The sequence below is a fragment of the Natator depressus genome, chromosome 5 (assembly GCF_965152275.1).
Source record: "Natator depressus isolate rNatDep1 chromosome 5, rNatDep2.hap1, whole genome shotgun sequence".
Taxonomy (NCBI): domain Eukaryota; kingdom Metazoa; phylum Chordata; order Testudines; family Cheloniidae; genus Natator; species Natator depressus.
This window is the reverse complement of record NC_134238.1, coordinates 130,277,350-130,303,874: the sequence shown is the minus strand read 5'-3', so window position 1 is coordinate 130,303,874 and position 26,525 is coordinate 130,277,350. Positions and strand designations below refer to the sequence as shown.

Genomic DNA, 26,525 nt, shown 5'->3' with positions numbered 1-26,525 from the left:
TATTTGTTAGGCTTCCTTGAACATGCATAAACAAATCATTAACATTGGCTTTAAAGTTGTATATCGATCATTGTGTGCAATGTTGAGAAGTGGAAGTGGAAAGCAGATAAAATATTGTGGCTGATTTAAATAGGCATTAAGTATCTGGGAAACAATGGTCGGCTGATTACATTGGTGGGTTGCCTGCAGTTTTGTTCAAGCAGCTTAAATGGGCTGGGGGAAGTGCCTAATACTCGGTGCATTGGTACGTAAGCTGTTGGCCCCAGTCTTCCAACCTCACCTCTGCAGGCAAAACCCTCATGTGGACGTGCGATTTTAGGGCCAGATCCAAAGACCAGTGAAGTGAAGGGGAATCTTTCCACTGACTTTTTAATAGACTTTGGATCGGTAGCTAAATATTTTAGCTCCCTGCAGTTTGCAATTATTTAAGTAAACTTAAGGTGCTTGGTGAAGATATTTGCAATAGACATGCTTGTTTATTTTGAAACCCAGGTGACTCTTTGTATACCTACAGTGTCTGGATAGCTTACAAAGAACTTGGTGAAGTTGATACTGAAAACAGCAGCACAGAGAAGAAGGGGCCGATGGAATGCACTTTGTTGTCCAATAAAACAAATACTCTACTGTCTGCTTAGAGGAATTCAGCACTCTTGGTCTGGGAGTATCCAGATTTGATATACATAGAATCATAGAACCCTGCTTTGAGCAGGGGGTGGGACTAGGTGACCTCCTGAGGTCCCTTCCAACTCTGGTATTCTATGTAGCTGGAGAATCATGGCCTAAAATTGGACAATGCTGATGTAAGCAGAATCAGGATGAGCTCCACCCTGACCTCTGGTGGTGAGGTGTGGCAAGTTGTGGAAAAGAATTTCAGGGGCTGATCTCATTTGCATAGGCACACCCACCCCGCCTAGCATGAGCCCATAGCTGCCCAAATGGTCACTTTGGCTACTGTGGGATCCCCAGTGTCTCTGTTATTGGGGCAGGAAGAATAAATTGTTGTTACCCTGATTATGGGAACTGTGCTTGGAACTGTACTGGGCCTTTTGTTATGATGGAGGGACTCGCCATCAACTAAGCAGCACTCGCTAGGCAAGGGACATGGGTTCCAAAACTCTGTGAATTGAGAGAGGCTGGGGACAGGTATTAATACTTGGTGGCATGGGCCCCTTGGTGAGGGCCTTGCATGCTAATTGCACTTCCTCCTCTCTCCACTGTGGAATATCAGAGCTAATATTGATTCCATTAGGAGTCTAGTTACAGGCTGCTGAGCTCAATTCACTTTGGGCTAACGATGCACCAGCACTGAGGCTCCCCTACTACAAGCTGAAATCACAAAAGAGCTAAAAACTGACTAAGAGCTGAAATCACTGAGCATTGTGTTAAGTAGTGGGGGAGCCTGAAGATATATTGTGGAGCAGTTTGTGGGACAGCTGGAGCAGTTTGTGGACTGCCTGGTAGAGCGGAGTGGAGCCCTATGGAGCTGTGGGGCAGTCAGCTTCAGATCATGTAAGGTGCCCCTTACCTCTTTCCCCTTCTTCCCCCCCCCCCCCCGCCCCATTTCCACCCAGGTTGGGAGGTAAAACTCTGGAGATAAACTTTCGAACTCTGGGGCTGCCCTGACCAGGGACAGAGACTTTTGGGCCATTGGACTTTTGGGACTTTGGGTGATTTCGGGTTGCTGGACTTAAGAACCCAAGGGAAAGGACACGCCCCAATTTGCTTGGGGTGGGTTTTTGCTCATGAATCCTGTTGGTGGTGTTTCCCCAACATAATGCCACATTGTTTCTCTCTGTTATTAAAAGGCTTTTTTGCTACGCTCAGACTCCGTGCTTGCAAGAGGGGAAGTATTGCCTCTTGGAGGCACCCAGTGGGGGTGGTGTATATTTTGTCCCAGGTCACTGGGTGGGGGCTCGAGCCGGTTTTGCATTGTTATTGGAATGGAACCCCTAGATACTGAACCCGGCCCTTGTTGCTGCCAACTCTGATGGGCAGAAGGGTTACACTGAGAAGACTAACCATGCATATGTGGCCCCACTCCATGAAGTTCCCAGGCTCAGCAGGGCTGCCATCCCATTGTGGTCTAAATAACTTCTGACTGTTGCTGGCAGTGCTACAAGTTCAATAGCACATCTTCTTTTCATCCTTTAAAAAAAAAAAAAAAGTCCCAAGGCAGCTACATTGTGAAAAGCCTCCTACTGCTAATACACTGAGACAGAAAGCAGAATTTTGAAGTGACTTGGAGTGGAACTTTTTTAAAGTTGATTAAGGAATTTGGACACCCAGTTCCCATTTAATTGGGTGTTCTAATCCCAGCCTTGCTTTGCCTTGAGATGCAGTGATTAGCATTTTTTTTATACTGCATACTCCGCATGTGACCTGCAAAGGAATAGAATTGGGGGTTGTGCCTATTTCTGTCTCCACCTTTGCTTTTTTATGCTTTATACAAAAGAGTGTGCGTGTGAGTAAATCCACATTTAATTCCAAATGCCTGAGACACCTGGGAGAAAGTGTCTTTGATTCAGCATTCCAAACCTCTGCATTTAAGGTCTGCGGGTATGTCTACACGACAAAATTAGGTCGAGAGAGAGCTCATGTTCTGCATCTGAGACCTCTGACTTCCCCTGCAAAACCAGAGGTGACCAGACTTCATGTTCCTGATATTTTTAAGATTTGGTTTTTTTTTAAAGGCAGAAAAAATCCTTTCAAATGATCTTCCGATCCTTTACGATACATCATAAAGAAGAAAATCAGGGTACAAAACCATTTTTTTTGAAGGCCATCTTTAATTTTACATCAGCTCTTAACAGCTTCCTTCATTCTGTTAGTAGAATGAATTTCAATTCACATTTTTTTCTTCCCGCCCCCCCCCCATCCCCCTTTCCCTTTTGGGATGTGAAGGAGTCAGAGACATCCCAGGGGACCACATAGAGATTTCCTCTATGCAGCAGGATATCAGAGATAAACACACTGAACCTGATCAATAATGAATTGGATTCATAGGGGAACCTTGTTTTTGAAGAGGAATTTGCTATTTTATCATAAATGAGATCATGTGTATCCATATTTATTGAGTCAGTGATTTAAGATAAGTTGTAGGTGACAGTAGGCGGTTATAGCACAGGGGGAAGATGACAAAGGAACAAATACAATCATGGGACTGACTCACCAATTATAAGTTAGCATAATTTCACTGATTTTGAAGTTGTAAAACTAGAGTGACACAATAATGAATCAGGCCCAATGTGTGTATACTGTGAACGTATGAATTGCCTTATCAGGTCAGGCCAGCAGTCCATCTAGTTCACCAGTATCTTGTCTCAGACAGGGGCCGGCACCAGATGCCTCAGAGGAAGGCATAAGAACCCTACATTAATAGCACCAGTGTTCTATCTTGTCTACATCACCACCTGCCCTGGTTCTGTGTTCACTGAAGAAAATTAACTGCACCATCTCTCTCCTTTCTCTGAAATACTGAAGGATGTTTCAAAATGTTTCCCTGGGTGACTCTTTTTAATAAATAAAAAAAAAATTGTCTTATGGTGGTTTGCCTTGTGTTTCTGGCACCCAGAACTAAAAATATCCTGAAGTTGCATTGTATTGGCTTTACGCTGTTTTAAGACGGGAAATGCAACCTCCCTTAAACTACTGAAGACTTTGTGGTTGACCATGGGAAGTTCTGAATTATAGTATATGTATTCTATCTTTATGATCCAATTTTTTTCCTTCCACACCCCCCCCTTTTTTTTAAACTGGATAATACCTATCAATTGTCTCTGGCCTGTGTATTTTCTGAATGACTGCTCTGGTAGGTAATAACAGAGCTGCATGCTAGCTACGGAGAATATATCATTGTACAGATTATTTCTCCTGAGGAAAACTAACCATTCCACCTACAGTGATGCAGTAACCCAGAAGACCATGAACAGGACTCCTGGAAACCTCTGATCTTTCTGTCCTAGACTACTGTTGTTGGACCAAGCCCTCTTTTTAAAAACATGTGAACTTCAATATCCACAACAGTTTAGCCTAGAATTCTAGACAGAGATCACAGATTAACACAACAAACTTAACAAGCTTTTTTTCAAAAGTGCTTTATAAGGAAGGGGGCAGCTCTCCTTGTTAGTGAGGAAGATATCTGAATTTTTAAGTTGTTTTACTGTTCTGTAAGCTCAGGGTCATCAATATTTCCATCTTCAGCATTGGCCCTATTTCAAGGATATATCTTTGCGTTTTATTTGCTTACAATCCAATGCACATTGAATTAAATGGGAAGTCTTTACACTGGAATGGGCCCTGGATCAGGCCTGAAATGTATGAGTTACTGCTCATCATCATAAGGCTCTCTGAAATATTTAAGAGGTGGACATGGAGTTATCCAATCTATTTTATATTTCATGTTTTTGACATGAAGAATTAAAGATCAAAATGTTGAAGGTGCATTTGTTTTTCCTTCTTGGTGTACACTATTTATTAAGGAAAAGCCACTTGCAAAATTTAAATCCAGGGGAATCTTGAATACTAGAGGTTTGGACCCTCATGAATCAAGTGGGAAGAGAATGTGGATTAAAATCACCCACAGTACTGTTTAGAGGGGCAGCGTCAACTCTAAATATCCCATTGCTCATTTAAAAAGCCAGATTCTCAGCTGCAGTAAATATCAGACCTCCACTGATTTTACTGGAGCTACTCACATTTACAGTAGCTGAGGACTTGGCCTGTAGGTAGGTAGGTAGGTGTGTGTGGTGTTGGCTCAAATGCAGAGGTCCTACCTTGGGCAAAACTCTCATTGACTTTGGGTTGGTCTACACGACGTCATTAGATCAAAATTCCCTGCATTGGACTGAATTTATAATTAGCTTGTCTACACTACAGAGCCCTTCCTGCAGACCTAAAGGGCTTTTAAAACTGATGCCTGTACTCCGCCTCAACAAAAGGAGTAGTGCTAGATTAGACCTTTCTATGTCAAATTGGGGTAGTGTAGACTGCACAGTGCATTTCAACTTATTTGACCTCCGGGAGGTGTCCCAGAATGCTCCAATGTGTCTGTTCTGGTCAGCACTTTCAACTCCACTGCACTTCAGCCAGGTAAACAGGAAAAGCCCCGGGAACGTCTGAATTTCATTTCCTGTTTGATCAGCATGGAGCGTTCACCACCACAGCTGACTATGGCTGCCCAGGGCAGCGAACGCACTCCAGGGTGGAGCACACAGGAGACACTGGATCTGTATAGGGAGAAGCGTCTGTGCACGCAGAGCTCCCAACCTGCAGCAGAGATGCTGACATCGACGCCAAAATGGCACAGGGCATGGGGTGGGGGGAGGCTACACCAGGGACACACGGCACTGCTGTGTGAAAATAAAGGAGGTCAGGCAAGTGTACAAGAAGACAAGGGAGATAAATAGTCGCTCTGATGCTGAGCCACAGACATGCTGCTTCTATGAACAGCTGCATGCGGTTCTAGGCGGGGACCCCACCAGTCTCCATGGATACCTCCCAGGGGACCCAGGCAGCCATGGGCAACAACGAGGAGCACATTGTTGAGGAGGAGAATGCACAGCAGGCAAGTGGGGGATCCATGACACACATTCTCCAACAGCCAGGACCTTTTTTCCTAACTCTGGAGCTAATCCCCTCCCAGGTCCCGCTGGTGCGTGACTGTGATGGCAGGGAAGGCACCTGCGGTGAGTGCACACTTGTAATAACACTGCTGGGGTTAAATGTAATTGTGGTTAATGTTTATCCCAGTTGTTTACCTCAAATTACAGTAGTAGCCAGTCCAGCTTCGCAAAGGGTACTCCCTGAAAAAGCCTGTTTGTGCCAAGAGTTTCCACATTTAAAAAAGGTCCCCAGGTGTGCCCTCAAACCACCTATCCTTTCACGTGTACTTACTATGCCTGCCCGCAAACTGAAATCTGCTGCCCAGTGCTGTACCTTACTGGCAGGCTCTTCTTTTGAAACACAATTTGGCCGAGTACCTCAGGGAATGTATTTACTACTGTGAATGTTTTCACTGCAACAATTAACCTTTTGTTTTATGCTTTTCCTTGCAGCTGCAACACTTTCTCTGGGTGCTTCTCCACTCCAGCACAAAGGCTGTTGCAGATTAGAAGTTGGAAAAAAGTGGACAAGGGAAGACCTGTTCTATGATTTGATGCATTCCTCCAAGGCTGACAGGGCCCAGCTCCATGTATGGAGGCTCACACTCTCGGAGCATACACATTGACCAAGAGGGCTGGAAAGCAAGCAGGGAACAAGAGTGTAACGATGGAGCTTATGGGGGAGCAAACAGACATGCTGAGGTGCAGGAAAGGCAGCTAGACCTTGGAGTCCTGCTGCACCCAGTGATGAACCAGCTGCCCTCCTCACCAAGTTCCATATCCTCCTCTCCCAGATGTCCTAGAATGCATGGGGGTTTCTGTTATCCCTTGAACTCAACTCCAGGGGATGGTTCATGGAGCAGAAGGCTCTCATTCCCACACCTTTGATTGCTAGTCAGTGAAAGTGTAATAAGCTATGTGCCTTTTGCCCCTCCCTCCCTGTGTTATCAGGCCCTTACCTGGTTATCATTACTATTCATTGCTGTCTCTGTTCAGTGTTTGTTTTGTCCTCAATTCATGCATTTTTATTATGCTAAGAGGTTCTTTATTCAGTGTGCACACTGTGGTTGGTGGGGGTTTAGTTTATAGGGTAGTACATGTGAAAAAGGGGGCAGGTTGGTCAGGAACAACACACACAACTACCACATCACTGTTGGGTCATTCATGAAACTAGTTTAGTTTTTAAAGCCTCTCGGAGATGCAGTGCGCTGTGATGTGCTCTTCTTATTGCCCTGTTGTCTGGCTGCTCATAATTGGCAGCCAGGCAATCTGCCTCAACCCCCCACCCTCCCAGACACTTTTCCTCTTTACTTTCACAGATATTATGGAGCACACAGCAAGCAGCAACAACAATAGGAATACTGCTTTCGCTGAAGTCTAACCTAGTGAGTAAACTGCACCAGCGCCCCTTTAGACGTCCAAAGGCACATTCTACCACCATTCTGCACTTGCTTAGCCTATGGTTGAACTGCTCCTTACTGCTGTCCAGGCAGCCTGGGTATGGCTTCATGAGCCCCAGGAGCAAGGGATAGGCTGGGTCTCCAAGGATAATTATTGGCATTTCAACATCACCAACAGTAATTTTCTGGTCTGGGAAGAAAGTTCATTCTTGCAGCTTTCCGAAGAGACTGGAATTTCTAAAGATGCGAGCGTCATGCGCCTTTCCCGGCCATCCCACGTTGATGTTGGTGAAATGGCCCTTGTGATCCACCAGCACTTACACCGTTGAGAAGTACCCCTTTCAATTTATGTACTCTTGGGCAAGGTGGTCTGGTGCCAAGATAGGGATATGCGTTCCATCTATCGCCCCACTGCAGTTAGGGAACCCCACTGCAGCAAAGCCATCCTCTATGTCCTGCATGTTTCCCAGAGTCACTAACCACCTTAGCGGAAGTGAACTGATTGCCCCGGTGACTTGGATCACAGCAGCCCCCATGATAGATTTACTCACTCCAAACTGATACCCGACTGACCGGTAGCAATCCGGCATTGCAAGCTTCCACAGGGCTATCACCACTCACTTCTCAACTGCCAGAGCAGGTCTCATTTTGGTATTTCTGCGCTTCAGGGCTGGGGAAAGCAACTCACAAAGTTCCATGAAAGTGGCCTTGCACATGCAAAAGTTATGCACCCACTGCTCCTCATTCCATATCAGGATGTGGTCCCACCAGTCTGTGCTTGTTTCCCAGGCCCAGAAGTGGCGTTCTACTGTATAAACAAGCCTGGCTGCCACTGCCAGTATGTACTGTAGTCCATAGCTTCCAGCACAGCTATTTGCATGGCATCACATTTTCCTGTGTTACTGCTCTTGGCTAAGCTCTGCAGACACTGCAGGACAATGCACGAGGTGTTTGTGATGCTCACAACAACAGCGTACAGCTGAGCAGGGTCCATGCTATGGTATCTGGACAAGTAACCCAGGCTTAGGTGCAAAAACGACTGTTTTGCCGTTGCTTTCAGGGAGGGAGGGAGGAGCCAAGTGCATCATGGGAGGCTGATGATATGTACCCAAAACACCTCACGAAAATGTTTTTGTCCCATCAGGCATTGGGAGCCTAACCCAGAATTCCAATCGGGAGCAGGAACTGTGGGATAGCTGCCCACAGTGCATCACTCTGTGAGTCAGTGCTACCCATGGTAGTGGGGATGGGCTTGCCGACAGAATGTACGTAGTGGGGACATACACCATCGATTTTTGGAAAATTGGAGGCTACAGGTCGACTTTAATAAATTCAGCCTAATTTCATAGTGTAGACAAGCCCTTTGAGAGTGAGTCTGAATAAGAATTTACAGCCAGGTTTTGAACTTTCTTAGACTGGTGTCTAAGAAACCCGTGAAAGCAGTCAAATTACTCTGGCTTATTATGTCAGGGTAACTGAGAGCAGAATTCAGTCTTGCATAAAAGAATCTCAGGTTTTGATCATTACATGTAACACCAGATCAATGGAGATACACTAATTTAAACCAGCTGAAGATCTGGACTTAAATTACTCAAACTGAGTTTGCAGGGAAAACATTTCTCCCATTGTGTTTTGTGTTAACTTTTGGCAATTGAGAGAGCTTTGTGTAGTAACTTTCACTTCCTGGTCACATGCACTAGCATCATGACTCTAGTATTTGCATGCAGTGCCCTAGACTCCCACATATGTGCTTTTCATTGGGTACTGCAAGAGTGGACAAAACTTTTAAAAGCACAATTTTGCACATCTGACCTATGCACGTCTAATGTGCAGCCAGAAGGCCTGCACACAAGCCTTTGCTTGTGCATACATATCAAGAGTTCTATGTACATGTACACAATAGCCCTCTGAAAATCTGGCCCATAATATACAGCACAGGCTGAAATGCTTATGCAGGTGTCCTTGTTCTTGCTAATTTTTACAAGCCTTTGCAAATCGTCCATGCTATTCTAGTCTTTTGCCACCCGATTCTGCTTTCCTTTGAAGTTGATGAGTTTTACCATTGATTTCATAGAAGTAGGTGTGGACCTTTAACATTATTATAATACAGTACAATAAATGTATGTTTTGTGTATATTTGCATTCAGAGAACTTGAAGAGGAAAAGTGTCTGATTACTAAATTTAGAATATCTAAATATTTTAACTAGCAGTTCTACATCTTTTCTTTGCTTTGAAAACTGCTTTAAAACTATGGACCAGCTTGGCAGGTACTCAGTTTAGTTCCATTGAGTTGAATGGATTTGCACGAGCTGAGACTCTGAGCTCCCTCCCTCTCTCGCTTTTGAAACTTTGTTAGAGTTGTTTATTAAAAATACATATTGAATTCCTTTGTTTTGCTTTTTAAAATATACCCTGGTAGATATTTGTGACTGGGGGAGTATAGAAAGGATACAGAATAGCTATGTTTGTGTAACATATAGGTCCCACCCTCCTTATGGTGAGGATCGTAGCCGTTGTGGAGAATTCAGAACCCTCACTAATGGCTAATTATGATAGCCCTTAAATCATTACGTACCCAAATCCTATGGATAATGTAGCACTTCTCCCCTTCCTTGGGGCAGGTGGCATTGTGCAAGTTACAAGGCCTTAAGGTCCAGATAATAGTTCTCCTACAGCTCTCCAACTGGTAACATGTCTTTGAAAGAGCCACTGATCTGTATATTGCTTGTCTCAACCATCTGGAAATAGAGGAATGAAAAGAAACTGGGAGTAGCAGATTGCAGAAAATATCTTGATGTAATGATTTGCACTGTAGTGGAATAGCAACTGCACTTACATGACTCTAACACCTGCATGAGGAAAGGTAAATTGAGGGTGGGATGTTAAAATCTTGCTTTTCTAAAGAGGACATTTTAACATAGGAAAAGTTTTCTTTTTGTTTAAAATTAGAAGGATCTGTCCAGGAAACCGCACTGGTGGCATTTCTGCTTGGTGTCAGATAACAAAAACCTAGTTTGAGAAGTTCAAAAAACCAGGGCAGATGCTTGATATACTGATTAACTTCCACTTTGTATAAGAAAATGCAATAGCTAGGAAGGAGGAAGCTGAGCACAAAGGCTGTGTTGCCATACTGTCAAGTAATAAGGAAGTTGTCAAAGTTTGTTAGGAAGCAATTTCTTGAATAAAAGTTACTAAACAGTTTGCACATCTTTCTTGCTTCCTGACCTGAGCCCAAACAAGGTCACGTAGAATTAGAGTTCAGAATTTCAGACGTATCCCCATAATACTTTACTGCAAGAAACCCAAAGACAGTAAAAGGCATGTTAAGCTTTTGTTTCCTTTGCTCTTGTAATACACAGCCTTTTGGTTAAGTGGTTTAAATCTTCTCACTTTATATTGGAGGCTCTCTTGGTATGGGTGACAAAGTAGCAGAAATTTCTCATGGGTGTGTGAGAAAGAGAGATGCTGTATAGCTCGCCTGCCTCACTTAAATTTACTGGGGCAGTTGATCTACTAGACCCAGCAACAGCTTGCATCAGCAATGTCTCTGGCCCCTACGTGGGAAATGCCACCAAACAGGTACAAGAGAGAAAAATGCGGTCAATTAAAATTAATGAGGGATCTGAAAGAGAGCAAAGGGCCAAACAAATATTAATATGTGAAGGTCTCATAGGAAGATACTAAACGCCTGATCTAAAGCCCACGGAAGTCAATGGAAAGACTCTCACTGATTCCAAATGGGCTTTGGATCAGGCCCTGAGTGTAACATTGATCCTACTGCATAAAGTTTTGGGAACATGCCTGGAGAGTTCCCCCATGGCTTGCCCCTTAGAGCATTAAGGATGAATACGCTTATTTTTCCATGCAGCAAGTGCCCGGCCTCCTTTTCCACATCTATTGCCTCCTTTCCTCTCTATCAAATGAGCTCTCTTCTACGACCCTCAGAAGATTTCACTTTCCCATCCCACTAACTACCACAACACAAGCATCCTGAGCAACTGTCTAGCCTCAAGCACCTCATCCATCTTCCACCTCTAGCCCTGTCTCCCCTCTCACTCATGCTGCTGCCTCCATATCCGTTTCTTCCTGCTGCTGGCCAGTGCCTGCTGTCCGCCCCATGCTGGCCCAGGCCTGCAGGTGGTTGGTTATGCTGAGGGAGAATTGTTGGGCTCTTGGAAGAGGAAGGTGGAATGGATCATAACTGACTCCTCTTGTGAGTTCTGACCTGCTCCACCTCCCAGTACTGAAAAAGGTACTAGGGTTAACTTCAAATCTGCTGTGGATTTACTACTCAGTACAGATTTTGATCTCCATTTCACTGGTATAAATCCAAAGCATTGAGATGAATGGAGTTACTCTGCAATCGCAGTGATGGAACTGATATCAGAACATGGCCAGAGAATCAAATTCTATCCAGAAGTGGATCCATTCAATCCCATTGATTTAATTTATTCCTTGAGATTACATAGTTTGGCATAATTCTACTTAGTTATACCTTTTGTGTTGAATTCAGTGTGTGACCCTATACATTGCATACGTGAGTATACACATTTATTTGGTATATTTGAGGCTCACGTGGCTAATTTAATTTTAAAGCGGGATCACTGTAATCTCTTGAGAGTCCATTTCAGGGTGTGATCACTCACTTCAGTCTCCTGATTTTTCTTTAAAGAATGAAAGAGGTTAAAAGTTAATGTGACTTTATGGCTGAGCATTGAAACACAGAGAAATCCAGAGATTCAGATTCTGTTCCCACCAGCCAGATTGCTCATATTAACAGCATGTGCAGTAATGCAAAAGACTTTACTACATATGAGCAATGGATCTGCAGTGGGAACCCTAATTTAGAACTTCTTATCTCTTGTGCATTAAATGTTTTTACCATATAGAATTTTTGGTGAAAAAATTCACAATACACAGGCACAGCCTATGCTCCAGCGGCTTTTGAGAGCCTCTTTCTAATAGTTACTCTGTTACTCTGAAATCTTTCTAATAGTGATATATCAGTAGGCATTGCAGAAGAAGAAAGCTGAACAGCAAAAAATTTCTCTTGGCAGATCCTCAGCTGGGGTAATAATGGAGCTATAACAATTTACACCAGCTCAGGATCTGCCCCCTCGTACAATAAACTAGGTAATCGAGCACATTTCCCAAGGGCTGAAAAAAAATGTTGACTCTATGTCTTACAACTAGAGCTGGTCAAATTATGCACCGCAAATAATTCTGCACATGAGTTTAGCCTTTTTTCTTTTTCTTCCCAATTGCTTCCTGACCTATTCATAAATATTAGTTGGACAAACAACTTGCAGCCGATGGGTTGTTGGTGAACTGCTAACTTTTGCCATTCATGCTTTGTTACCTACAATAAGTAACATGAGGTGAAATCGTGACCCTATTGAAGTCAATGGCAAAACTCCCATGGACTTCACAGGGCCAGGATTTCACTCCTGGTTTGTTTCCACTAACCAGAAGGCTCCTTTACACCCAAAGTTGCATTGGTATAATTGAAGGTGTTGTTCAAAAAATAGTTAAACCAGGGTACAAGGCTGTGGAGATGCTCTTACTTCAGTTTAAAGCAGGCTTTGAGCACGAGGAGGTAACAGCACACCAGCTTTGGTCTTGCCAAGACCTTGCCAACAGGAATTTCCTCAGCCTAGACCACTTCTGCACACAGTCCGTGGAGGGAACAGCCTGTGAAAGGAGTGTCACAGCAAACTGGGGCATTACAAACCATTGGGTACACACTCAGATTTCTCTGGGTGTGGATACCATGCCAGGCTGGATGAAGGCATGGCTGCAGTCATGCAGAACTCGCCTGCTACTCTGCAGCGTTGTCGTGCTCTATTGAGTAAAGCAAGTTGACTAATTCCCAACTGCCCACCTTGAGGTTTGACTGTAGTGAAGACCATCACATTTTGGTTTCGCTGAAGCTGACTAGGGACAGGGTCATGCAACACCAAAATAAACCATTCAAATCAAAAGAAGTTTCCATTTTGGGGTTTGCACTGGTTTAGCTAAACAAATGCAAATGTGGGTGTAGAAACTCCAAGATTTTTTTGAAAGGAGCATAACAAATGATTAATAGTGTCACCCTTCTGCCAGAGGGAGCCGGCAGCAACCAGGGCTGGGTTCAATATCTAAGGGTTCCTTTTCAACAATACAACATAGAACTGGTTCGAGCTCCCGCCCAGTAACCTGGGAAAATTACACACGACCCCAAGGCACCTCTGAGAGGCAATAATTCCCCACTCGCAAGCACAGAGTCTGAGTGTAGAAAAGAAACTTTTAATGAAAGAAGTCACCCAACGTTAATTAGGGAAAATATCACAAGCAGGATTCATAAGCATAAAACTGTGAGCGGGACGCCCACCCCAGAGTGCGTGGGGCAGAGCCTTCCGCCTCCTGTTCTTGAGCTCTACAACCACAGTTCCTTTACTGTGCCCCCCTCTGCTCCTTCACCATACCCAGGGGTGAAAGCAATATGGAACACTTACCAGTATGGGGCCTGGCTCTGGCCCCCCCGGAAGGGGCGGGGCCTTGGGGGAAAGGGGCAGGTCTGGGGGTCAGCCTCCCCCAGCCAGCCCATTCATGCTGCCTGGCCTCGGCGGCGATTTTAAAGTGCTGCGGTAGCAGCGAGCCCCAGGCCCTTTTAAATCACTGGTCCCGGGGCAGCTGCTCCTTTTGCCCCCCGGCTGTTGGTGGCCCGGGGGGGGGCGCAAAAGGGGCAATGACGTTAAAGCGCTGCCCCAGAGGCACTCGAAGAAGGGTCCTTCGCTGCGGCAGCACTGTAACATCGGCTGGGTATGGGCCGGTACCAGCTTCGGGCCAGAACACCATAGCAGCCCGTACTGGCCTACTTTCACCCCGACCATACCCCACTCGCAGTGATCGCCCTTGGTCAGTGAGGACCCAGGGTTCAGAGGTGCGTGTGTGTGAGTTCACCTCCCACCTGGGGAAGAAGACACCTGGCTTGCTCTGCCATCTGAGCGCTTGCTCTGGCTGGGCTCTCCTGCCGCTTCAGTTCCCTTCTGCTTCTACCTGCCTCTCTGCTGTGACCTCTCCAGGTCAGTCTCTTAGTGATTTTTAGCTCTTTGCAGACTGGGCAGAAACTGGGTCCCACCACAAGTGATTTCAGCTCTGACTGAGCATTTTAAATAGCAGAGGCTCCTAATAAAGCGTATGTAGTTCTCTTTGAACAGTGGGAAAGAACAGGTTAAACCAGACCAGCACCCTTGGGAACAGTCCACACCTTCTGACTGGGATACCTGTCTCCCCTCCCTTTACTTTCTCTGGCATTGGAGCCCCTGGCTTAATGAGGCCCTTTCAGCTGAGGGTGACCACCTAGTTTGGGACAGGTTAAGCACAGTTCTGCTTCCCTTTATTCATATAATAATGACAACAACATTAATAACAGCATTTCACTACCCCTGCATTCAGTACTAAAATGATTTGTAACCAGTGGTGAGCTGGAGGCAGTTCGCACCGGTTTGCTAGAACCGGTTGTTAAATTTAGAAGCCTTTTTAGAACCGGTTGTTCCATGAGGGAGAACCGGTTCTAAAAGGGCTTCTAAATTTAACCGGCCAAAAGTGGCGCCTTAGGCGCTGACTCCATGGGTGCTCCAGCCCTGGAGCACCTAAGGGGAAAATTTGGTGGGTGCAGAGCACCCACCGGCAGCTCCCCGCCCCACTCCCGGCCCCAGCTCACCTCCGCTCCACCTCTGCCTCCTCCCCTGAACGCGCCACCCCACTCTGCTTCTCCGCCCCCCCAGGCTTCCCATGAATCAGCTGTTCGCGCGGGAAGCCGGGGCGGGGGGCTGAGAAGCAGGCCACGGCTTCCCGCTCAGGCCCAGGGAGGCGGAGGTGAGCTGGGGAGGGGGGGCGGAAGGAGGGCCGCCCGCGCCGCAGCAGGTAACCCAGGGGGGTGCACAGGGGAACCGCTCCCCGCCCCAGCTCACCTCCGCCACCCTCAGCCTGAGCGGGAAGCCGCCGCCTGCTTCTCAGCCCTCCCAGGCTTCCCGCGCGAACAGCTGATTTGCGGGAAGCCGGGGGTGGGGGTGGGGGGAGGGTGGAGAAGCAGAGTGGGCTGGCAATGAGGTGAGCTGGGGCCGGGTGCAGGGTGGGGAGCTGCGGGTGGGTGCTCTGCACGCACCAAATTTTCCCCATGGGTGCTCCAGCCCCGGAGCCTAAGGCTCCACTTTTGATGAGATCAGTGGGGGAGTGGCCGCTCCCCCTGCCCCACCCTGAGCTACGCTTCCCCGCCCCTAGGAGCCAGAGGGACCTGCCGGATGCTTCCTGGGAGCTGCCCCAGGTAAGCACCTCTGGGACTCCCCACCTCGCGACCCGGCAGGTCCCTCTGGCTCTTAGGGGTGGGGTGGGCACCCACTGCAGTGGCCCACGAGACCCTCCTGCCCGGTTCTGGGGGCAGTCAGAGGACAGGGGTGGATGGGGCAGGGGTTGTAGGGGGGGCATCAAGGAACGTGGGGGGGTTGGATGGGGCAGGAGTCCCGGGGTGCGGGGGTGAGCAACAACCCCCTCGTAGGGTAAGGAGGGAACTCATTGTTAAGATTTTGGCAGCTCATCACTGTTTGTAACCCAACACCAACCAAAGTTGATTACTTTGAGCAACATCACTCTATCTGCTGGATATCTAAGCAGAGTAGGATTGTTTTTCATGTAAATACAGTTTGCTCCTGAGGGCTCTCCCCCGACCAGCTAGCCCTGAGAGGAGAACTCATTCAGACCCTCCTTACATCAACTAACTTCTGGCATGAATGTTTGGATAAATAACCATTCATACTCATCTTTATAGAACATCCAAGTTTACAGACTTTATAAAACAACCAGCAGTTGCCTGAATATGCCCAATTAATATTAAGATCCCATGGATACCAGTGGCGCATTTGCTCATAAAGAAATATATTAAAAGCCCTCCCCCAATCATTCCTCCCTCCAGCTCTGCTCACAACTCCTGTAAGACGCACACAGATATCCAGATTTCAGAGTAGCAGCCGTGTTAGTCTGTATTCGCAAAAAGAAAAGGAGGACTTGTGGCACCTTAGAGACTAACCAATTTATTTGAGCATGAGCTTTCGTGAGCTACAGCTCACTTCATCGGATGCATCCGATGAAGTGAGCTGTAGCTCACGAAAGCTCATGCTCAAATAAATTGGTTAGTCTCTAAGGTGCCACAAGTCCTCCTTTTCTTTTTACAGATATCCAGAGTAACTGCACCTTTTGCTGGGTGTTATCCCTTGCCTTGTTCATGGAGGAGAGGGAATAGAGATGGATTTTAAGGCAGAAGGGGTCATTTTGACCATCATAACAGGGCCCAGCGAGAGAAACTCACCCAGTGAGGCCTAGACCCTTTGCTAGAACAGTGATTCTCAACCTTTCCGGTAGGGCCGGCCCACAAGATTTTGGCACCTGAGGAGGGGAGCTCAAATGATGCCCCTGTGCCCCCTCGCTTGGGCCAAAACTTTGAAACTCTGGGTCCTAGTGGCGCCCCCCCCCCCCAGTCTTGCACCTGAGGCGGCTGCCTCAGTTTGCCTCATCGTAAGGCCAGCCCTGCTTTTTGGGCACAGGACTGATTTGTAAATGTTTATAAACTGTTATGACCTAGTAAATAGTCTGGGGGTGGAGGGCCCTGGGGTGGTTTCAGTCGGGTCCTGCGTCCCAGGAGGGTTGGGCTCTGCTGGGCATTCACCCCAGGTGGCAGCTCCTGTGCTGTGGGGCTGGCTGGGCCCAGCTCTCTGCTCCAGGCATTGCCACCTCTGGAGTTGCAGCGCTGCTCAGGTTTGGCCTCCCCCGTCTGAGCAGAGTTGTGACCTGGCTCATGGGCTCGCAGCGCCCGTCTGTCAGGTTTGGCCTACCCAGGCTCTCCTCGTCCTGACGGCTGGGCCAAGCCTGAGTGGCGCGGGGACCATAGGCGCTAACTTGGTGAGTGGTCCCGGGCTGGAGCAGCCATGGAAAACAAATAGGGCCCTGCCGCTCAGCTCCCACCCCCGCCCTCATGCCTCCTGCCTGCCGCTGATCAGCTGTTCAACAGCAGGCCCTGGGGGGGAGGGGGCAGGAAGAGGCGGGGAAGGGTGCGCTGGGGGGGGGGGGGGAGGTGGGAAGCGGCAAGGCAGGGGTGGGTCCTTGGCAGAAGGAGTGGAGTGGGGGTGGTGCCGTGGGCAGAGTGGGGGTTGAGCACCCCCAGGGAAATCAGGAAGTTGGTGCTGGTGGCTGGCCCCCCAGAGGTTGCAATGCCCAGAGCAGGGTGGAGAGCCCAGCTGGCCCCCGGGCACAGGAGCCATCAGGGGACCCTTTGAAACCCTCTGGCGAGAGGGGTGGAGAACCCCTGATAACCAGGGGGACTCCCCACTGCTGGCCAGCTACTCCGGGCATGCTAGGAGGCCACGCACCCGCAGGCGGGGCGGGGCGGGGCGAGGCGAGGCGGGGCTGCAGCCGGGGTGACTGGCCGCTCGCCCGGTAGCGCTGCTGCAGCGGCAGCTGGTGGCTCAAGCCCCCCGCGGGTGCCCAGCTGCGCTGGAGGCGGCGCAGCCTGGGCCCTCCGGTGGCGCGCATCGCCCTTTTAAGAGGCGGGCCGGGTCTCCACGTGCCGCGCGTGAGTGACGGCCCGACATAAACAGCCGCAGGCGGGAGCCGCGTTTGACCGACAATAACCTCGCGGCGCGGCTGGGGCCAGCTATAAAAGGAGCCGCGGGTTCGAGTCCCCGGCTCTGCGGCAGCGGCGAGCGGGACAGCGGCGGGGTGGCCGCGCGGCTCGGGGTAGGGGGCAGCGGGCAGCCAGGTAGGGGTCGGCTGGCGCTTGCTGCCCTGGGGGCGATTCCTGGAGAGACGGGGCGGGGGGTCTCCGCCAGGGCTGTGTGGGGGGGTCTCCGGGCTGGGCTGCACCTGGAGAGGCGCCTCTAGAGCTTTGTTTGCGGGGTCGCCTCTCTGCTTCCCCCCCCCGCTCCTTCTGGGGCAGCCCCCGTCTGCCCTGGGCCCCACGGGACACGGCGCTTGCCCCTTTCCCCGGCTCTCCCTCGCCCGTGTCTTTCCAGGCGTTTGCTCGCTTCTGCTCCCTGAAGCGAAGTGCCCCGGGTGGGCATCGCTCCTGCGCTAGCCCCCGGCTCGAGCCCCGGCTCGCCGCGCCGGCCCGGGACCTCCGCGGGCGCCTCCAGCGGGGGCCACGGGGGGAGCCCGGGCCCATCCGCTCGCGCTGACCGCGAGTAACCCTGGGCCTGCCAGCGCCGCTTCCTCCGCGACCTAACCCGGGGCGGCCGCGTCCCGGCCGGGCTGCCCAGGCGGCTCTCGCGGGGCTCTGGCAGGCGAGCGTCCCGCCCCGAGGCGGCGCGGGTCCGTGCAAGAAGAAAGACGGAAGGGCTCCCGCGAAAGAGAGGGGGGGAAATGAGACACAGCCTGGAGCGGAGCCGCAGCGCCCCGGGGCACCTCGCGGTTCCCCGGCCCGTTTCCAGGGCGCAGCGCCCCGGGGCACCTCGCGCCGGAGCGTGTCGGTGCAGAATAGCAAGACGAGGGACGTGCTTTCTAGTCTTCTGGACAGCGTCGTTCACTTTCTTTAGGTGTTCTTGTGGGGTACATAGTTCATGCTCCCTGCATTTATTCCTCCACTGTGATATGTGAAAGCCTGACGGGTTAGAATCTGATCTCCGCTACAGCAGTGTCAATCCATTAAAGTCAGTGGAGTTACTCCAGGTGCATACAAGATCAAGATCTGTCCCAGTACTACTTTGTGAGTGACGGAAACTTTTTAAGGGAGTGTTACATCCTTTGTTTCTACATTATAGCTGATTACCCTGAATTGGTACACTATAACCTATTATCAGCCTCTTATAAACACTGGTGTTTGCTTTCCACGGAGTGTAAATTTTTTGTAAAAAAGTGTCAAAATAAAGCAACAAGATTCAAGTTGCAACTTGAAAACCACTGATACTTTTTCACCAAAAATTCCTTTTGGTTCTAGCACAGATAATGCATAAAAATGCAAATGAACATTTCCAAATTCTTGTTTTCTATGATCTTAAAAACAGAAATAAAAATAAAAAATTAAAGACACAAAATATAGTTTTAACCTAAATACAAAATGTGTTAATCTCAGGGAAACATTTAGGGTGGATTCTCAGGTGGGGTGAATCGGGTAAGCCAGTGTGTGCTTAAGTGCTTTGATGACTTGGGGCCTAAATGGAAACTGAGCTTTCTTGAAAATCTGGCCACGTTAATAAATTAAAATACTAAAACCCAAACAGCACAGCATACACTGTACAGCAGTGGGTCCTATGTACAACCCAACACTAGTCACAGTAGAAAACAGATGTGTTTTAATTTTCATGATGTTTCATTAATAACTGGCACAGGGTTGGAACTTCACCCCTAAATGAGGAGCTAGGCACAAAGGGCATGACTGATCAAACTCCATGTAACTTCATTGACATCGACTGTGTTATTTTTGGTTATCTTGGTGTGAGTGAGAGCAGAATCAGTCCTAATCTTTACCTCCAGATTTTCTTACTTTTTGTGGTGCTGCTAGGGACCAAATTTTCTCTTGGTGTAAACTGGCAGAGCTCCATCGACTTCAGCGGAGCTCTGCCAGCTTACATCCGCTGAGAATTTGACTGTGGAACTTGCATTTTATTGTAATCTATTTTTGTGTGTAGATACCCAGCATGTATGTAGTTGCAGAATATGTTAAGAATATACATTCGATATGTATTATTGATCCTGCAAAAGAGAGCGATAGTATTAAAAATACATTCCAGACTTTAGCCATACTTCTGAACTTCAGTCGACTTTTCTCTGTCACACAGTAAGTCCTCTGAAAATGCAGGACATTAAAAGAATGTTAATGTCACCATGTCCTGGTTATTGATGGAATATGTTAATAGACCTTTTTTCTCTGTGTTCTGTTATGGGTAGGTTTTATAAAGGCTAATTTTGCCTTTTTTTAAAGCATTTGTCATTGGACAAAGACCTGTGATCTTGTCTCAAGGACTGAGGCAGAGTAGGATGGAAAACTGTTGATGCAGTTTTTCTGACAAAACGGCCTAATATCATGGACTGATAAAGAACACTCAGAGCACTTTATTCTTCTGAGCAGTTGATTAAAGATTACAATAGGAATGAACATCAGAGCCTGTAGTTTAAACAGGATAAATATCCACATTCAAGCTGACTTCTTATGCCTGTTAGTTATTTTCTGTGGGAGTGCTGCTTAGAAGAATGCTAGCTAAATCCAATAAAGGACCATTTTGCGTTCTGTTAACTTCATTAGGGAACAGTTGGCATTAGACAGGAAAAAAGAAGAGTAGTTCCAAGACTACCAGTTTGGGCTAGACCAAAAGGTATATTCTTTGGGAATAAGCAAACAAAGCCCAGGCCTCTGACTAGAGTCCAGAGAGCATTTCAAAGGAAATCTGGTTTTCTTGTCTAACTGAGACACCAAGTTAGTGGTGCCCTAGAAAAAGATTTGTAAGTGACCAAAAGTTATTACCCTCAGATGATCATTTGTCCCAGGTGAAATAACTTGTGGAGTATCACCCCAAAAACCTCTCACTAAATTTTGTACTAATTAACAGTCCTGGCAATTTATCTTGTATTTAAACTATAAGGTTTTGGGGGCAGGAACTGTCTTACTGTGTGTATGTATAACCCACACACTTCTTGGTTTTGGTGTTCTGTCCCCTCTATTGGCACTGAGATCACTAAGAGAGAGTATGAGTCTGCTCTACAGCTTTAGCTGGGGTTGGGGGTCACATGGCTCTGAGCTCTGCCCCTCTCTGCAAGCAGCACCCCCACAACTCTCCTGGCCAATGGGAGCTGCAGGGGCAGTGCTTGCAGGCAGAAGCAGTGCACGGAGGGAGAGCCCTACCCCCAGGGTCGGGCTGGCCACTTCCGGGAGTGGTGTGGGGCCAGGGTAGGCAGGGAGCCTGCCTTAGCAGCAGCCACGTTGTATCACCGGAGATTGCAATTGACTTGTTGGTGAGCGCTGATTTAGAGAGAGTGAGTCTGCTTTACAGCCTTCACTAACAGCCAGTTGGCTTTTAGTTTATGCAGTAGAGGCTCATGCACTAAGTTCCAGAGGTCCCAGGTTCAATCCCACCCGCTGATATGTGCAGTGCTTAGCATGATGGGGAGCTCAGTTGGGGCTTCTGGCTGTCACAATACAAATAATATTAAAGTTAAGAGCTGACACTGTGCCAGACACACATGAGAGTGCAGTGTTTCTCAGAATTGGGGGAGCTTCATTTCTCAGTGGGGGGAGGAGGGGTGTATCTCCTTGAGGACAGCGGTTGGGGAGATCTTTGTGTCCATGTCCTCTTGCTGAGTTTAAGGCCCAAGTTTTCCAAAAGGAACTCTGCTCTTGCAGGTACATTCTGTGCCTGCACAAAGCTGCATCTGTATCTGTGGATGCAAATATTAATAAACTGCTCGCATAGAATTTTCCAAAGCTCTCAGCCTTGGCCTAGCTCTGCTGTCACTGAAGTCGAGAGTTTCACCCAGTTGATTTCAGTGGGAGCAGAGTTAGGCCCAAACTCGCACCCCTACCTACCATTTGTTGTGGGAGCAGTAGCTTCGGCCCATCTGTTTGTGGGGGCACAAACTAAGGCCTGATTGTCAACCAGCTTCCACGTGGCCTTCAACAGGTAGCTCTAAAAGGTCAAAGTGACCACTAACAGAACTGACCGTGTCCTGTAATTACATAACTCTGCCTTTTTAACCTAAAAAAGAAGTGTCTCAAAACTGTTTCTTTGCAAGAAAAATGTTTCCCTTCCTGTTGACCAATTGTCTTACTTTTTAAATACAGTGTGTTTTTAATTATTTGCCCCATTAAACTGTGTTAGCAATTCTTGCTGTCTAGGGGTTTTTTCCATTGACTTCAGTGGAGTCAGGGTTTTACCTTTAATCCCTGTTTGCTTACAGGGAATGGACACCACCTCCTCTTCTTTTGATGTCTTCCCATTCCATCAGACTACCTCTTACTGTCCCTGAAGCCTTTCCCCCCCTTTCATTTCCTGTCCTTTGTTCTTTTTCCAGAGCCTCTATCCCAGGTTCATGTCGTCATTTCACTAGTGCTACATTCTAGATCCTTCTCCTCAATCCTGGTCACACATGGTACGGTCTGGATTTATTGCAGTACCCAGACACGCATAGGCCAGATCCTCAGCAGATACAGACCAGCTTAGCTCCTTTGACTTCATTGGAGCGTTGCCAACTCAACCAACTAAGGATATCTTGCTCTCAGTATTTAAAATGGATGAAGCCTATTTTTCTGTTAAAACAAACAGCCTCCTTCTTAAAAATTTGGAAATGCTTGACCATTATGTGTATTTTCATTTTTGAAGCCAGTTTTCTGTCTTTCTTTCTCCTCCATCTGGTAGTTTATACTGGTATTCTGTGCTGGGTTTCCCTCCCTTTTGAACCTCACAGTCCTTCTGCATAGGCACAGAATTGTGTAGTTCAAAAAGAAAGCAATATTGAAGCAACATTGTTTTTAATTGACCAAACTTGGTCTTTTCACCTCTCTCTATATATTTTGTGTGTGAAAATAAAACCCTAAACTCCAAAAATTGAAGTGTGTATTAGAAAAACAAGGTTATATCATGTATTCTATATAAGAGGAATTTTATGTATTGTAAGTAAAACAAATTGTCCTGAGCCAGTGTTTAGTCTTTAAAGTTAATGGAGAAAATTCTGCTCTGTTCTGAATCTGAATCCTTCCTGAGCCTTGAGATGTAGCTTAGGGCTTGAACAAAACTCCACCATCCCTGTCTATCCTGGGCTACTTTTAGTAGGCCCTCTGTTAAGTCCCATAAGTTTTCCCTGTCTGGGTCTTGTTTGATGGAGGGATTCTTTCTGTTGGAGCCTTTTGCATGTTCCTCCAGCTGCCCAGTGGCACACCTGTTATGGCAGATGTTCTTAGTGCCCTGTTGTTGGGCCATATGATGACTGTTGTATTTGTCTACACTTTTGTTTCTCATAATGAAGTCAATACCAGTGCCAGACGGTAGAGGTGAGAGAATACATGGTTGTTTATGCCAGTGTCTCTTGAACTGTTCACTCAAGCCGGACGCAGTTTACTTCAACTGTGTGAGCTGCACCTTGATAGAGAGCCTGGATGAGAACTGGTTTTGTTGACATACCACTGCACTTCAGGATGTTCCAGAGTGAACTGCAATGTTGAATGGTTTCTTGACATCTGTGAAGTTTATGATAAGTGGCTTTTTGCCATTGGATGCTCTTTTCCAAGATCATTCTTAAGAGGAAAAAGAAAAGGAGTACTTGTGGCACCTGAGAGACTAACCAATTTATTTGAGCATAAGCTTTTGTGAGCTACAGCTCACTTCATCGGATGCATACTGTGGAAAGAGTAGAAGATCTTTTTTTATACACCCAAAGCATCAAAGATCTTCTACGCTTTCCACAGTATGCATCCGATGAAGTGAGCTGTAGCTCACGAAAGCTTCTGCTCAAATAAATTGGTTAGTCTCTAAGGTGCCACAAGTACTCCTTTTCTTTTTGCGAACACAGACTAACACGGCTGTTACTCTGAAACCGTTCTTAAGAGAGAAATCTGGTCGATACGGGATCTTCTGGGTCAGTCTAGATTGCTCTTCCCTCTAGTTTTCTCAGCCACTTCCCCTATCCTGCTTAAGAGGATACTGCAAGGAGAAAGGAGTGTAGCCCCTTGCCACTTATGGTCCCTTAGTGGCTTTGCTATTGTGACACTAATGCCACTTTTCCATTGCTCTGGAACCATTTCTTGGTCCCTTACTCTTGGCGAGTTCAGTGATTCTTATCCATGGTGACACCCATGCTTGTGGACTGACTTAAATGGAATTGTGTGGTTTGCTTAAGAGCAGAATTTATCCCCACAAATGTAACTGACAAATTATTGATAGTGTTAGTGAATCCCAAAAACACCACTAAAGAATTCCCTCTTCACCAAAAAACGATGTTTGCCGCTAGTTACTGCAGTTGACATAGGATAGTTTGTGGCATATTGGTCCCAGAGGGCAAAGCCCAAAACAAAAATGACTGTGATGTTTGAACTTCAGTGGGTGAAGCCTGCACCTAATACTGCAGTCTGAATGTGCACCATCAGTTGCAGAAGTCAATTTTTATCAGGATTGTGCAATTTTTGTGGATGATATATTGGCTCTTTTAGAACGGAGTTACTGTGAGATCAAGGTTGAGCAGAGCCCAAGTTCTTCGATTCTGGTTTCAGTAGGATGTGTACTACTCTTTTCAGATCCTGCTACAGAGGCTAACACATTCATTGACAGTAAAGAGAGATTTTCAGCTAATATGGGCTCTGGATCTTTGGACACTGACTGATTAATTGACTATCTTATTTGATTTTGTCTCTTGGCAGATTGGAACCTCGCTTTTCCTATGTTTACCTGGCACAGAGAATAAACTAGATTTTGGCCTTTTAGTTTAGGACAGCCAGGGACTTTAGTTTATAATAAGAGAGCTTCAATATCTCAGCCAGTTCGTCTTTCTAGTGGCTTTAGGAATGTGCATGATTAACGAATTTCATTTGGGGTGTAATATTTTAAGTTCAATGATGTATGCAAGTGCAACTCCTTCGATCCCATTGGAGCTGCATTTGTTTTCACCAGTGGAGTGAAGTATCCGGAAAAAGATTTGGCATTGGCTGAAGAGTGGAACTACCACCAAAGATCATGGATTGTGGCGTCAGAGGTTTGTGGATGATGCAGATGGAGAAAACCAAGCGGGAGAGGAGCAGTGGTGGACTGATGTGCAGATAGCAACTGAAACAAGAAAATAGTACTTAAAGAGAAAGGAATGAACCTGTTGAGTGCTAGTGAAAGCAAATACAAAGAAGCAAAGTGAGCTGCCAACAGGCAGTGAAGGCCCAAGAGAATGTCCTAGATTTCCTGTACGCTGAGTGTGTAAACTACCCACAGCTGACTTGCAAAAAGATCTGTATCACTGCAAAAATGAGGCAAACAGATGGAGGATGGTATTGTAAACACGTGTAAATGATGAATAAGTGAAGGAAAGGTGGAAACAATCCTTTGATAGTCTTTTTTAAATGAGGCAAATCGTTGGCAGAGTTGCCAACATGTGATCCTAGTGTGGTGCCTGAGCCTGACCTAATGGAGGAATAGATGAGACCTGCAGTCCAGATAATGAAGCCTAGTAAGGCAGAGAGCTGTGATGCTGGATCTGGTGAAAGCCTTGGGCAAGAGAGGCACAAAATGGATGAACAGAGTGGTTAAAGCCATATGGCTTTAACAAGAAAATTCCCAAAGATTGCCAGTCTATCCTGATGCCTGTATACAAAAAAGGAAGCATCAATGACTGTGGAAACTATTGAGGAATAGAGGTACTGGCACATGGGGTAAAGCTACTGAGTACACCTTGGATGTCAGGACTAGGAGGGTGGTGGAACCCCTCCTTGAATAAGAACAGTTGGGTTTTAGGAAAAGATGAGGAACCACAGATCCCTTGTTTGTAATTTGGCACATGAGAGAGAAGTGTCTAAGTACCACCAGGACTGTATTTGGGATTCTACAGACCTAGAAAAGGCATATGATACAGTGGACAGGAGAATGCTTACACCAGTGCTGAGGAAATATGGAGTGTCTGAGGATTTAATAATGTCAGTGACTGCTCTATAAGGATTACCTAAGAGTATGCTGAGCATGTTTTTGGAACTACAAGTCCCTTTGAAGGGGAAGTCAGATGGCACCAGGGGTCAGCCCTCAACCCACTGATGTGCCATGTCAGCAGGAAGATCCCAAAAGGAAAAGGTGAGAAACTGCTATATAGCAATAAGGGCATCCTCAAAAGAAGACCTGGAGGTACTAGTAACCCAGTGGTTAGGGCTGCCAACTTTCTAATTGCACAAAACCGAACATCCTAGCCCTGCCCCTTCCTTGAGGCCCTGCCCCCTGCTCATTACATTCCCCCTCCCCTCGTGGCCCTCACTCACTTTCACTGGGCATATGTATCCTGAAGGGATCCTATTTAAAGTGATATGGGCATCAAGCCAAGGAGTTTTGTTTAGACCAGAGAGACTGAATCACTATGTGAACTGAGATTATTTAAGTAACTTCTTATAATTTTGTCACTGTGCTTCACGTTGTAAACTTCCCAACTGGTAAGAGTTGGGGATAAAGAAAATTACCATACACACTGCAGGTGAGCACAAAGCTTTATCTTTCCTTTTTTAGTAGTCTACAGCCAATTTCAAGCTGCTTTCATTTATTTAGATGGCAGGCAAATCACTTTAGTCTTGGTTAAAACATGAATTTGTTTTTATTAAGTGTTAGAGAACAAGACTTGGATCTGTTTATTAACACACGTAGGGCCAGATTGTTAGCTGACATGAAATGATGTAAACTAGCTGAGGATCTTGCCCATAACTATCAACGAAGAGTAATTATTGTGTGATTGAATGCTTCCCTATTGCCTGCTGAGTCAGCAGTTCCCTGGTTGCGCTGCAAAAAGGAGAGCTGCAAATATAAACCAGTGATTTCAGCTGGAGGAGCTCTT

General features: G+C 46.9%; 1 protein-coding gene across 1 annotated transcript in view; it reads left to right on the top strand.

Annotated features, from left to right (window-relative positions):
* Positions 1-17,656: 17,656 nt before the first annotated feature.
* Positions 17,657-26,525, top strand: part of ABCA1 (ATP binding cassette subfamily A member 1) — a 131,326-nt gene continuing 122,457 nt past the window's right edge. The window contains exon 1 of the mRNA XM_074953656.1: positions 17,657-17,793. The gene's annotated coding sequence lies outside the window, so the exon portion shown is untranslated. The remainder of the gene's footprint in view (positions 17,794-26,525) is intronic.